Source organism: Eptatretus burgeri, chromosome 4 (assembly GCF_056783735.1).
Source record: "Eptatretus burgeri isolate ZD-2024b chromosome 4, Ebu_testis_v1, whole genome shotgun sequence".
NCBI lineage: Eukaryota > Metazoa > Chordata > Myxini > Myxiniformes > Myxinidae > Eptatretus > Eptatretus burgeri.
Genome location: NC_140964.1, coordinates 72,890,092 through 72,904,414, shown reverse-complemented (window position 1 = coordinate 72,904,414; position 14,323 = coordinate 72,890,092). Strand labels below are relative to the sequence as shown.

Sequence of the window (14,323 nt, the reverse complement as noted above, 5' to 3'; positions counted from 1 at the left end):
TCAATAAGCTGCAAAATGTGGGTGCAGGTTTTTCACATTGTTCGATTTTAAAATTATCACCTTGCGCCTTGAAATGATGCAATATTAATCTTTGGTATTTTACTTGTATGTCCCTGTAAGTTTCTTTTTTAATGGAAAGGTTCAACAGTCACATTTTATATTTTGTGGACATGGTATAGCCTTTTATTGTGCATACATGTGTTGGATTTGTACACGACTAGAACAAGGTAGTAAAGGGATAAATAATTGCCTCGTGATTGTTGTGTATACATGGCTCAGAAGCAGAATTTCTTTTCCACGAAACAATCACAGGAATCAAGACGATCAGTGAGATAGCAAACACATGTGCACAATGCATATGTACGTACTTTATACGGCGCGCGACATCTCATCAATCGACTCTGTGCGAGTCGCGTTCTGGAGATGACGTGAACGGTCACGTGACCTGCAGTTCGCTGAACTCCACTTTTTTGAGGGGTGGGGCATAGCAAGATGTGAAAAGCACTAGAATGTTCGAAATATTGGTCTAATTATCCCATTTTTAGCTCACCTGTTCGAAGAACAGAGAGCTATAGCGATACCCCTGACGTGAGCGTGAAAATCTTAAAGTTTTTGGTGCGAGTTATTTTTTCCTTTCTCGTGTTTTTATCTACCACACTTTTTTATTCGCCCGATATATATATATATATATATATATATATATATATATATATATATATATATATATATATATATATATATATATATATATATATATATATATATATATATATATTGGGGCGTATTATGTGCCGTCTGTCTGTCTGTCCGTCCGTTCCTGTCCGCACTCTAACTCCCAAAGTTTTAAACTTTCACGTTTCATATTTGGTACATAGGTACAGACTGTGGAGACGGTGTGTCGCGACGTACGTTCGTCATGTAAAGTGGTTGCCATGGCAACCAGGATGCTGTTTTCCATCCGTTCCTGTCTGCACTCCAACTCCCAAAGTTTTCAACTTTCATGTTTCATATTTGATACATATGTACAGACTGTGGAGACGGTGTGTCGTGACATACGTTCGTCATCTAAAGTGGTTGCCATGGCAACCAGGATGCTGTTTTCCATCCGTTCCTGTCTGCACTCTAACTCCCAAAGTTTTCAACTTTCATGTTTCATATTTGATACATATGTACAGACTGTGGAGACGGTGTGTCGTGACATACGTTCGTCATCTAAAGTGGTTGCCATGGCAACCAGGATGGTGTTTTCCATCCGTTCCTGTCTATGCTCGAACTCCCAAAGTTTTCAACTTTCACGTTTCATATCTGGTATATCGGTACAGACTGTGGAGGTGGGATGTCGCGACATACATTAGTCATCTAAAGTGGTTGCCATGGCAACCAGGATGCTGTTTTCCATGTAGTAGCACAATTCTGTATATACCTTCTTGTTCGGGCGTATATTGTGTTCACTTGCGCTCTTGTTGCTGATTACAATATACAAATACATATATTGCTTTAAAATTATTTGGATCAGACTTCACTGCAATGCTTTATAAAAAATGTTAATTATTAGACGAGTCTTTTAAAAACGATTAATGTATAAACAGGCGAGCATTGGGTGGCTTTGACACCAACTCTGGTTGATTTTAAAAAAAGAAACATTGGTGATTTCTTCACGAGGAAGGTCAAGTTAATATATAAATAACCAGAAAATTTTGGGTGTCATGGGACCTTTAAATCGCTGGAGGGTGCTATTGCTTCATCCCTCCTCACCTCTTGCTACTTTCTTCCTCAACCCCCCTCCCTTCCCTTTTTTCTTCAGCTCTCAGTGTTTCATGCTTTTTTCATTTGTTTTGTAACTCCTAAAGTTTGCAACCAATTTGGCTCCAATGTTACAAAGAGCTTGAATGAATGAGCTGGCCATTTCTCCTATCGGCTATCATGTCTATTCTTAACACCCTGACAATGCTAACTTTTTGGCAAAACCCTCTTGGGGACATATATACATGTATATGTATGTATGTGTGTGCATGTGTATATGTCTATGTATATATTTATATATTCGGTGTCCACAAATTACCGTAATAAGAAATAATGAAATTGAATACAATGATGTAGTTTTCTGCATGTGAAGGAACATTTCTCAGTTTTATTGGTCTCCTATATACTTCACCGGAAGGGACGATAGGTTTGCTGTCCATCTGTACGTCCGTCCCACCTCTGGTTTTTCCGACTTCTTCCCATACCCTTTAACATATTCAATGGAAACTTGGTATAATAGTGGGGCAACTTAGCTTAACAATATAGCATAACAATTGTGCATTTTGTGAGGAAAGCACCAAATTTGGCACATTAGTAGCCTATCATATTATGAACAGATTTGGATATTGGGCCATCTCAAATTTTTGATGGCAGTGGAAAATGGCTGCCACAGCCATCAGCGGCTGAATTTGAGATGGCCCAATATCCAAATCTGTTCATAATATGATGGGCTACTAGTGTGCCAAATTTGATACTTTCCTCACAAAATGCACAATTGTTATGCGAAGTTGCCCCACTATAAGGTTTTATTATAAGTTACAGAACAAGTTTGAGTTTCAGGGCATTTCGTCAATTTTTCAGTTATTCCCTTTTTGGATTTAGAAAATATCACATCACTATAGCACATTGTATTGCAAAGCAATTCTCACTATTGTTACCTCTGCTGTCACCACAAAACTGGAGGTTATGTTTTCACCCATGTCTGATTGTTTGTGTGAAAGCAGGATATCTCAAAAAGTTGTTGATTGATTTGGATGAAACTTGGTGGACAGGTCGGGTGAATTACGAGAACGAATTGTCGAATTGATTAGATTTTGGTGAAAATCTGAAACTATCATTTTTTTTAAAGTGATTCTTCACCATTGGGAGATAAGGCCAAAAACGACATGTATAGCATATATCAAAAATTTATTGACGGTTATGATGAAACTCGGTGGATGAGTTGGTCAGGTGACAAGAACAAGCCAATTCGATTTTGGTTCAGATCTGGACCCAGATCTGGCCTCCCAGTGAGATATAAAGTGTAAACTGTTCATTCTGGTGGAGCTATGTGCTCTACCGAGTGTCGTTCTCATTCACTTTTTATTTTCCCATTTACAGGTGTTTCCTGCGACACGTGATGTCGCATTTACTGCAAATTTTGTCCCCACAGAAAAAAAGCGGTGTTGCCTGGTTTAAACAGACCAACCCAGTTACACAGGTTGAACGAAGTTTCAGGGTGATCTCGGAAAGGTGATCATCTTTAATCACAAAAATGCATCACAAACAAAACATTGTGAAAAATGATTGATTCGTGAATGGCAACATTTTTATGGAGACTGGTAACATTCTGCATAGGAAGGGGACAGGCTGACCAACCACAAGTGGTGAGAATGTTGAACACATTCAGGAGTAGTTTGAGCGCAGTCCCCAGAATTACTGATTATCATTATTATTATTATTACAAGTATTGACAAATCTTGAAAACTAAACTTTGAGAAATGCTTTTTCACATGTCATAAACCATATCATTTTATCCTATTTCATTGCTTTTATTTATTAGTTTCAATTTGGAATGGTAATTTGTGGACACCTGTACGTATAATATTCAAGGATGATCCCCACCCCATTACCCTTTCATTTGAAATAGGATGAGGCTCCATATATGTTGTTGCCACATTTCAAACTGAAAATGTGGTTTTGCATTTTACAAGCGTCTGCTCTTTGGTGTCAAAGGAGGGATTTGTGGGATAAACTTTGAAATCAAATTTCACCTTGAAGGGCACTCGGTAAAGCACATGCCTCCACCATATAATGCCTGATCGAGAACATATATCGCTTCATACATTTTTAAATTATCTTGCAATATATCGTGGTGACGAATCGCTTTTTAAAAATTGTAGTTGTCAGATCCGGATCTTCACCAAAATCGAATCAGTTCGTCCTTGTCACATACCCAACCTGCCCACCAAATTTGGTGTGGATCTGTGCACAACTTTTTGAGATATCCTGCACACAAACAGACAGAGAGTGGTGAAAACATAACCTCCTTCCACCTTTGGTGGCGGAGGTAATAATCCACCAGTGGTTCTGGAACTGGAGCTGCCATCGATTTAAATTTGTCCCGAGGTAGCTGCAACTCTTTATATTAAGCTGAATGTCTTGTTCCGTAATGGAATCCACAGCCACTAGCACACATTGCATCCATGCAAGCATCACAAATACCACCCGTGTTCACAGCCCACAGATAATCACCCTCCTCGCTCCATTCTCTCTCTCTCCCTCCTGTGAACTTCTCCACCCGTATATCATCCCTCTCCCACGTGCCTCACATGCATCCTACACTCCCTGCCTCCCCCAATCCCCATACACGCTCCACGCATTCGTGTCTCGGACATTGTGACATTGCGCAACTCGCATTGTGTCACATGCAGTTTTTGAGCAGTGTCATTTTTTGTTTGGAATACATGTAACATTTAACCCTTCAAAGGTGAAAAATAAAATAAAATAGAACCCTCAAACAGCTTGCCAAAATGATGAAAAGTAAGCTTTTATAAACAAGATGTAGGTTGGTGGAAAAGTGAGCTGTGACTGAGGGTTTCGAAGAAATGTACTGACTGTGGGGGGAGCTGAATTCAAGGGGATTAACAGGAGAGGAAAGTAACAGGAGAGAGGAGAGAGTTTCATGGAAAGGATTGGGGACGACCCAAAATTGTGTACTGTCAAGTTGAAGCCTTAAGGGGGAAAAGTGAGATTGAACAGATTGAGGAATGATGTTTCACAAGGGAGAGGAAAGAGGAAAAAAAGGAATGGAAGTTAACAAAGAGCCTGGATTTTAGGAGTTTTAAAAGGATGAGGTTGCCAGAAGAACCTGGAGGGATGAAGGAGCATAGGGAGCAAGACCTGTGGAGAGGAGCGAGAAAGCTCAGAGGCAACCAACCTGTACGCCCTGTGCTGCTGCTTCTTTGGGAGAGCTGTCAATGATTTTGAGTTCTTTAGGATCAGTAGAATCCAAGAGAGAGAATGTGATGCTGGGGTGTGAGCCCATGGGGACTGAGGAACAAAGGCTTTGTATGCTGAGTCGTAGTTCTGATTTTTTTCAAGGAATTACTTGGACTGATCTGTGGCTGGCTTTTGAGGCCAGCTTTGGTGTGTCCGTGTCCGTGTCCGTGTCTGTGTCCAGGAGATTGCATAACTGATCCTGCAGCTCAGAAGTTTGAGACTGAACTTCCTGCGGTTGATGATGGAAATAGTTTAGTTTGATGATCCCTCCAGAGAGACATGGTAAAACATGAGATTGTCTGCCTGGATTGAAAGACAGATTTCAAGTGTTCGATAATGTTGGGCCATTATCTGATCCTTTTCGGGTCAGCACAGAAAAAAACACAGGTCTGCTGCTGGCCTGTTATGATTTTTGGAATTTTGTGGCATGATGTGGACGCAACTGAAAAGGGGGTTCTAAAAACATGAATATGGTCATTGATGTATATTCTAAATAGGACTGGTCCTAAGATGCTGCGTTAGAGCATGTCTCACTCGAAGGGCAGAGAGGAGGGGTCTGCAATAACTGCATACATGGAGGAAGTCAATAAGCCAGGAGAGAAGGTGGCCTTGTATTCCCGAGGCAGAAATATTGTCGAGCATAGTAAAGTGCTGGAATGTCAAATGCCCAAGATATATCCAGAGACGGTCTTGACCTCTTGCTTGAGATTCACAGCTTCCGTCCATTGTTGAGAGTGAAGTTGCACATCTCAAAAGTCCAGGGAATCCAAACTGATTTAATGATGGCAGCGATAATGTATTGCATGGCTTCGATTATAATTGGAAGTAAACCAACTGGTCCGGAGGTGAGAGGATATGTTTTTGCGCCCTTGTTTATTGGAGTGGGGTTGGTAATCTTCCAACTTGATGGGAGGTTACTTAAGGTGAAGGACAGGCTGAATTAAGAGAGGAATTGGTGGATATGTTGAGAATACGGGCACTTTCATCAAGGTGAAGGGGGGGGGGGCTCTTGGTTTTTGGTTCCACCCTGCCCCTGTGATGTTAATAGAAACAAAATCAAAATAGCATCTGGACTCGAGCCTCAAGCAGACTCAAACTTGTCAGAACTTACATTTTCACCGAAGGTGGAGAATGTGTCGAGGAGGCACTGGGTACGAGAGATAAGGAAAGGATTGATGGGGATGGATTGGGCACATGGCCTTTGGAGACAAACATCGACTTGACAGCCAGCCTTGTCTCAAGTGGAGTCAGTTGTTATGTCTGGCAATGGTTTGTATCAACATGAGTATTTTTTATTTATTTAAATGTCCCACCTTACACAGAAGAGCCTTGAAGCTGCACACCTGAAGACTTGAGCTGACATTAAACCAGCAGGTTGTCTTTCTTGGTAGTTTATGCCAGAAACACAAGTAACTCAATTTCTCACTGCCCCTGCACTGACCTTGCACCTCCCAACCCCAGGAGTACCTCTGGCTGCGACTTCCCCTCCACTCCCGCCTCTTGTTCATCTGTTTTGTGTGCCGTTCTAACAGTGATGACTCCATCAACATCTCTCTCAGACAACGTCGACAAACTTTTAACCACTCATCCCAACTCTCTCTTACTCATGTGGGAATTTCACTTGTCATAATGGAATTTGATTGGGTGTTGGTACCTCTCTCACCAGCCACGGAACTTCAGCAAAGGACTTCTGTGACTTCATGGGACTAACTCCGTCTGTGTACTTCCCAACCCGGATTTCTCCCAATGGCAAATCTTCCTTTCTGGACTTTGTGATGACTAACTTTCCCACAAATGTCTCCTGCTCTTCCTCTGCTCCAATTGGATAGTCTGATCATATGCTTGCGAAAGTCAACATCTCTCTGGCTATTCTTGGAGAACTACCTCAACGCCGGCGAGTTTGGCATCTCACGGGAGAAGATTGGAAGGGACTGCAAGTCGTCCTCGCTCTTCAGCACTGGTCTCCTGCCCCTGATTTTAACTCAGCCTGGGAATTCTTCTACAGAATCTCTCTCACTCTCTCTCACACACACACAAACACAGAATCATCTCATCTCATTTTCAATTATCCCACCTTTCTTCCCACCAATGGTACACTGAATCCTGTGGTGAGGCAGTTGCTCTGAAACAGCTTGCCTTCTCTTCCTGGAAGGCAAATCCGATAGAAGGCAATCTCATTGCACTCCAAAAATCCCACAACAAGTGTGTGTCCACTCTCAAGTGAGCCAGTGAACAACATCTGTCCAACCTCAAGAATGAACTTTCAAACTTGTCGCGTTCTAAATCCTGGTGGCACCTTGTTAAGTCTGTCTCTGGAGCATGCTCCCCATTCCATCCCTTCACTATTTTCAAATGGCACCACATCAGTTTCTGCTCTTGAGAAGGCTGAATGAATCAATTCTGTTTGCTTCTAAATCTCTTGTGTACCCATCCTTCCCTGTCACACCCAACTGCTCCTGGATTCTGTGTCTTTTGCACCTGAGAATGTGGAGAAGGATCTTTCAACCCTCGGCTCCGACTCTGCTACTGGACCAACTGGCATCAGTTCACTCGTCCTAAAAACCTGCTCTGCTGCTCTTGCACATCGTCTCTCTGCCCTTTTCACCCTGTCATTTGCGCTAAGTCATCTTCCATGTGCTTGGAAATCTGCCAACATCACTGCATTACATAATAAAAATGGGACCACCGGACCTGCAGCTTATGTGGGCCCTGTCCTCATGTTGTAACCCAAATTTGGGAGCCGAATTCTGAGTGGTAGGTCTGGAGAAGATTTTTGAAGTCCGGCGTTTTGACCTACTTCGTCATGTGACCGGGATGAGCTTTGCGATTCCCGTTCCCAGTCAAGAGCGGAACCGTGCTGTCACATTTCATCCAGGTCGGCCAAGCAATCTGGCCAGAGAAGTTAAAATAGGAGACAGATGGACAGATGGACAGACGGACAGACTGCGCACGATGACGATACCTTGTCTGTAATTCCAATTCCAGACAAGTTTATTATTATTTTTTTTTTTTTAAATGAATCAACTGTTCCCGTCAACCGCAGACCAACTCGCTTACTTCCAATCACCAGCAAGGTCATGGAATCCATCATGGCAATTGGGAGAAATCCTTCTTTTTCTCCAACAACCTCACTTTAGATCACCAATTTGGTTTCACTCCACCTTGGCCTTGCCACTTATTCGAACCACAAAGTAATTGGTCCAATGATGATCATATCAACACAGGAGCTGTCAGGATAGCCTCGACCTCTGCACACGCTCATCGAAGTTGTCGAACTATGGGTGGGATCACACGGTAAAACGGGGGAATGTGGAGGGGGCTGATCAAAAAAAAATTTGCATACTTAATAAATAGATGTCCTCATCTTGGTTTCAGATAAATCCATGTTTAAGGAGGTTATGTGGTTGTGAAGGTGGTGATTCGAGTAGTAAAACTCAAGGGTCAGTGTGACCTCACAATCAACACTCCACGAGAAGTTGCTATATTTAGGTCACGTGGTATCTCAAAGTCCCCCCCCTCCCCGCCAGGTGTTTGTAAAAGTGAGGCCGAGTGAGCGTTCAGTGTGTCAAAGTTCAAATCGAGATCAACAAGCACTTCGGAAATAGCCCGTCCCTGGAGGCAAGACCTTTAACCTGCAAAACGCAAACTAGTGCTCCATTTACCTTCGTCACCGATAACGACCCTCTTTACTCAGGTGCTGCAGGCACAAGGGGGGCGCAGCACCCTGAAGCATACCGTCCTTCGGGCATTTGCTACGTGCTGCTTCCTTGCTCGACGCTCAGCATTTGGGAAATGTTAACCAAGCACACCACCGGTTGGCAGCCATTGCGCACGCTTGCACTGAAGACCCTCAGTCTTAAGAGACAAGAGGGTGAGGGACATTCGGATTTAGACGTTCACGAGAGTAGGCGTGTCCACCGAGCAACACTCCTCCCAAAAGGAGAAGCGTGCCGATGACGTCACAAAGCACATATAAAGGAAGTTCGCTTTCTTGGTGGAAGAAAAATACATCGTGAGCATTTTGGCATCAAGGAAGAAGCAGCAACTCTTCCAACAACAATCCTCATCACTACTCCCGGGCTATGGGACCCGCAGCTCGGTCTTCGCTTTTTAGTCTCTGATCGATCTCATCCACAGCAAGTACCATCAGTTCAAAGGAAAAACAGGTACTGTCCACGTCCAGGGTCACATTGGGACTATTAAGGGACAGTATGTGGTTGTTCTCTAATTATGGCAATTTTTTTTTCATGCAATGGATTTGAATGACATGTTCACACAAATGATTATCTAATTGATTAATTTGTGTATTTTTTTTTTTTGTCTGAATTTGTCCGATTCATGCTTCCTTCGTCCTTGTCCATAGGTTCGAACAAATTTGATAAAATGTCTGCAATTCCAGCAAGCGGATCCCTCCAGGCCAAGAACGAGTTCTATAGACGTGAGTCTCCATGGATTCCTAAAAATACGTCCTAACAATGGATTGTTTGTTCTAACAATGGTCTCTTTCATCCTCATGCGAGCATTGTTGTCTGCTGTACCCACCTACGCGTCATCCATTGTCCTGCAGCACCTGTGTCACACACACTCATTGTCTTACTTTTATTTGAATATCTTGTGTATTGTCTGTGACCCTTGTCCGGCCGTTCGCTTTCCGCTCGATTATTATTGTCTTGCTCTTCCCCGTGATCACTTGAGGTGCATGAGGTTCCCTTCCATCTAGTTTTGCTGAAGGTGCTCGCACGGTTCAGCGTAGAGGGGATGACTTTGATTCCGGGCCTGGCAAGACGAAGCCACCTGGAGCGGCTGAAGGAGCCAGAAAGGAGGCGGTTACGCGAAGATATGGTGGAGATGTTTAAGATGATGAAGGGCATACACAAAATAAGTGTAGAATAATTATTCAGCAGAATGGGACAATATTAGGACCAGCGGCCATAGTCTGAGGGTAAAGAAGAGGACGGTTAGGATGGTAGTGAGGCACAGGGTCTTTTAGTCAAAGTACTTGATGTACTCTGGAAAGGTCGTGGCACAAGAAACAGCAGATGGTTTAAGCTGGAATTAGGTGGGCACGTATAAGAATTGGGGATGGAGGGGTATATGGACATTTGTGGGATGTGTGATTGATGTCTGTGAGAGGGTCTCATCGAAAGGTGAATGTGTTGTCAATGGTGTTTGCTCATTCCTCATTCTACAACACACACACACACACACACACACACACACACACACACACACACACACACACACACACACACACACACACACACACACACACACACACACACACACACACACACACACACACACACACACACACACCCAGATAAAAAAATAACAATCATGGTTGATCGTCCGGATTAATTAATTAATTTTAAAGGAGGGATGAGGTCCTTTTTATTTTTAGTTTTTTTCCAAAATGGCCACCAGCTTTTGGTACCTGTCAAATCATGTACCGACATGTCAGTTATGTCCCCCCCAAACAAATATGACGTGGGTCATATACCTGACATGTCAGGTCCACTCTCACTCAGCTTATTAACAACACAATCCACAGTTCCAAACAAATATATAATAAATCTGTGATTGGCAGTTAGGAATTGTATCCAATGAATCCATTTATCAGTACTCCAACCTGTAGTTTTATCAGAACGACTCAACGTTTCGGCCAGCAGCCTGTTGTGAACCGGACCTCACTCACATTTATCAAGATAAATTTTCTTGTTAACCTCCTCTTGGATATACCAAGGGGATTGGCCACCCCTTCACCACTCCCTCCCCCTAAGGATATACCTAGATAATAGGACCCCTCCTCCCACCCCCCAGGTATATCCAGTCGGAGGTAAACAGGAAATTCAGATAAAACTGCAGGTTTGGAATCGTGAAAATGGTTTCATTATGTACATGGTGTGTCAATAAAAGGTTAACCACTTCAAAACTTTATTAACCAAAACATTGAGTTACAAAACAAAAAATTAATGCGGAAAATGAAAACCAAATAATGGAGAAATGAAACTCATGATGTGTTAATGTGATTATAGTTGAGGTGTTCGTTGTGAACACCCCCAGGAACACACACACACACACACACACACACACACACACACACACACACACACACACACACACACACACACACACACACACAACATGCATTCACACGAATTGTGAATTTTCAATGAGGTTTCTGCAAGTTTTAATGGTTACTGTCTGCACATAAGCCTCAACTGCTGCCTTCAGATCTGGGGTGATCCTTGTGGACGTGATCCTTACAAGTTCCCCAGAGGAAGAAAAAAAAACATCCAGTGGATTGAGGTCGGGGCTGTGTGGAGACCATTCATTATCCATCCACAAACTGAGAACTCATCCGAATTTTTGACGCAGAAAGGTCATTGTTTCGTTGGCTGGATGCGGGGCAGCACCATCTTGCATGAACCACCGTCGTAGGAAGGCTGCAGTGCTCATCGATTGCATCAAGTCTTCGTAAAATGCGTTGGCAATCGACCGGTATCATCCTTGATTGATGGTAACCGTTCTTCCGTTTTTGTCTTCAAACCAATACCGCCCAAACACACCTCTGGAGCTGACAACCACAAAAGCAGTGACTTTCCGACCCTTAAGTGACTTCTCTTCAACCTCATCTGGACGTTCACTTCCCCAGAAAATGTTGTGTGAATTGACAGCACCATTGACGTGAAAGCGTGCCTCGTCACGCAACCACACATCGCGGATCCAGTTTGGGTTTGCCTCCATCTTCTGCCACATCTCACACATAGCGACTCGTGCTGCTTTATCCCCATCGGTCAATTCATGATCTGTTGTGATGTGGTGAGGAAAGAGGTTTAAATCTTGTTTCATTATTCTTCTGATACTGCTGGGAGTGGGACCCAGTTCAGGCGATCTTTGTCGATGCGATTTCTTCGGACTTTGCATGACTGACTCACAAACTCATAACATGTTTCCTTCACACTGAACACTTCTTGGGCGACCGGACCTTGCCTTGTTGATGTTGAGAATCTTCCCTTCACTTTTGAACTTTTTCACAACTTTCCAAAATGGCTACCTTGCTTGGCTTGTTTCTGGGATGCACTTCATATTCAGTACGGAACCTCGTCTGGGCGGAATAAATCGATTTGGTCTCAAAATACGACTTGACAATGTTTATTCTTTGCTCCGTAGAAAACGTCATTTTTTCCGTGGAATACTGTGGTTATGCTTGAATGACTTCTCCAAAGATCATTGATCACTCCTCCAAAACAAACCAAAATAAATGAAGGTCATGACAAAAAGTACAAAGGCCATTTGAAGTGGTTAACCTTTCTTTGACACGCGCTGTATTTATGTATACTGCTGGTTGTCCCTGTTGCTACCGCACTGTTCTCCCTTGTGCCAGTGAATGTATCATAAACTGGGTGCTTAGGCGATGTCACATTTGGTCTGTGACTCACAAAGCAGAAACATATCCTCATTGGGTGCTCGGATACACATGCTAATAATAATTGATAATGGTGCCTATGTGCATGGCTTGTCTGCATTCCATTGTCATGGCTTGTCGATGTGACTGTCGTTTTTCCTCTTCCTTCCCATTCACTCGTCATGCTCCTCATTAGGTCGTCTTAGCTCTGCCTCCAGCATATCGTCCACCAACTCCTCTGGTGCCCTTGACCACACTTGGGAATGTCATCACCCACACCCAGGTATATATTTTTATATATACAGAGTGAGTCAGAAGTTGCGCCTGATTTCTGTCAGTTGATTGTTTGTTTGCCATTTTTATTACAGTGTACAAGAAGGAAGAAATAAATTAATGTCCTGTTTATCTAACCATTTATTCTAGAAAAAAATTATTACGGTACTGGACCAAGCTGTTTTACTTGCAATTTTCAAAGTGCCCTCCCTCGTGATCGATGCACAATTGTAGCCGAGCAGGCACAGAGCGGCACACACATCTGCAGAGTTCGATATCAATTTCCTCAAACTTTGCAGTGATTTGAGCCTTCAATTCCTGAATGGTACGAGGCTTTTCACGATAAACAAGGTCTTTCATGAGCCCCCCAAAGATGTTTAGTAATGTAGTAATGTTTCCCGGCTGCAATGCGTTGATTCATTGAAAGGTAATTCATGGTTCAATTTGGTGCCAATTCAGTAACTTTCCAAACCTGCAGCAATAACCTGCAAAGCAAAATCAAAAATAAATAAATTACAAGAATTAATAATCTGCAACACAATTATTAACAACATGACTTCCCAGAAAGAATCTGACAGCCGAAAAAACAGAAATCGGGCGCTACTTTTGATTCACCATATATATATATATATATATATATATATATATATATATATATATATATATATATATATATATATATATATATATATATATATATATATATATATATATATATACACACACAACTCGTTTTATTGTTTCCTCGTTTATAAAGGTACACGGTACCCAAACCCGATACATCGAGTCATTCAGTTCGAAATGCTGAGCAGTCTACTTTTAATTTGCTACATTTTAATTTATTCCCACAAACTGCTATTGTAGGGTGGGAGGAGAAAATAATAAAAAAAAAAAGATGCCTGCCTGTAGCTTAATGTACAGACACAAACAACATGAGATGAATGTTCTTGAAGATCATACTGCTTCATATGGCTTAACATGAAGCTTTTTCTTCTCCGAGCAGCACGTGCTGTATCCCCTACTGCCCCCTCTGAGTAGCACATCCTCTACTTCTGTGGCAGCCTTCCACTTGTTTTTCGATGTTGAAGTTTTCAAACTAAAAGCTTCTGTAGCTTTATCTTTATTTGCTTATTGTTATTTTTCACAGGGTGGGCATTGATCCTACTCGAGTACAACACTATATTATGTATTTTATTCTCAGTTGGGTTCATGTCTCCAAGGATACCTTTAATCTCTACCTCCTCCCATTACTCTAACAGCACTCCCAACCGTAGATTCCAGCCACTGGTGGATGAATTTCTTCTTCCATAAGCCCAACACGCAGCAACTTGCTTCTTCTCCTCTTTGTGACGCAATGGAGAGGTAGGATAGGCCGGTATACTTAAATGTTGCAGTTTGTTTCGCCTTCCAATTCTTGAACTCATTCCAGTTGATCCAACTTTTCCTCGTTCAAGTTTGCAATGACTTCCCTGTGTTTATCACACCATCGAAACAATTTTGGTCAAGGTGCTTTTGAAATAGTCTGATGAGTGCCAGTGTGCATGTGAAATTGGAGTGGGCGAAGGGGGGGAAATAGAGTGGGGGAAGGATGAAAGAAAAAGCAGTGTTTGCGAGAAGAGGATTAGTGGGGCAACTTAG

General features: G+C 42.5%; 2 protein-coding genes across 7 annotated transcripts in view; one reads left to right on the top strand and one right to left on the bottom strand.

The window, feature by feature from the left end:
- The window catches only part of LOC147028332 (protein FAM200C-like), a 44,221-nt gene that overhangs the window by 17,091 nt on the left and 12,807 nt on the right, over positions 1–14,323 (bottom strand). The window contains exon 1 of one of the 4 annotated variants that reach the window (XM_085878644.1): positions 8,667–8,806. The exons of 1 other annotated variant lie outside the window; for it this stretch is intronic. The gene's annotated coding sequence lies outside the window, so the exon portion shown is untranslated. Of the gene's footprint in view, positions 1–6,317; positions 6,338–8,666; positions 8,807–14,323 lie in introns of those variants that run through there. 2 more of the 4 variants (XM_085878645.1, XM_085878646.1) reach the window with 2 other exon arrangements.
- Positions 1–14,323, top strand: part of LOC147028333 (tumor protein D54-like) — a 58,340-nt gene that overhangs the window by 42,651 nt on the left and 1,366 nt on the right. For all 3 annotated transcript variants that reach the window (XR_015057519.1, XR_015057518.1, XR_015057520.1), the window contains 4 exons: positions 3,124–9,170; positions 9,368–9,442; positions 12,609–12,695; positions 13,945–14,047. The gene's annotated coding sequence lies outside the window, so the exon portion shown is untranslated. The remainder of the gene's footprint in view (positions 1–3,123; positions 9,171–9,367; positions 9,443–12,608; positions 12,696–13,944; positions 14,048–14,323) is intronic.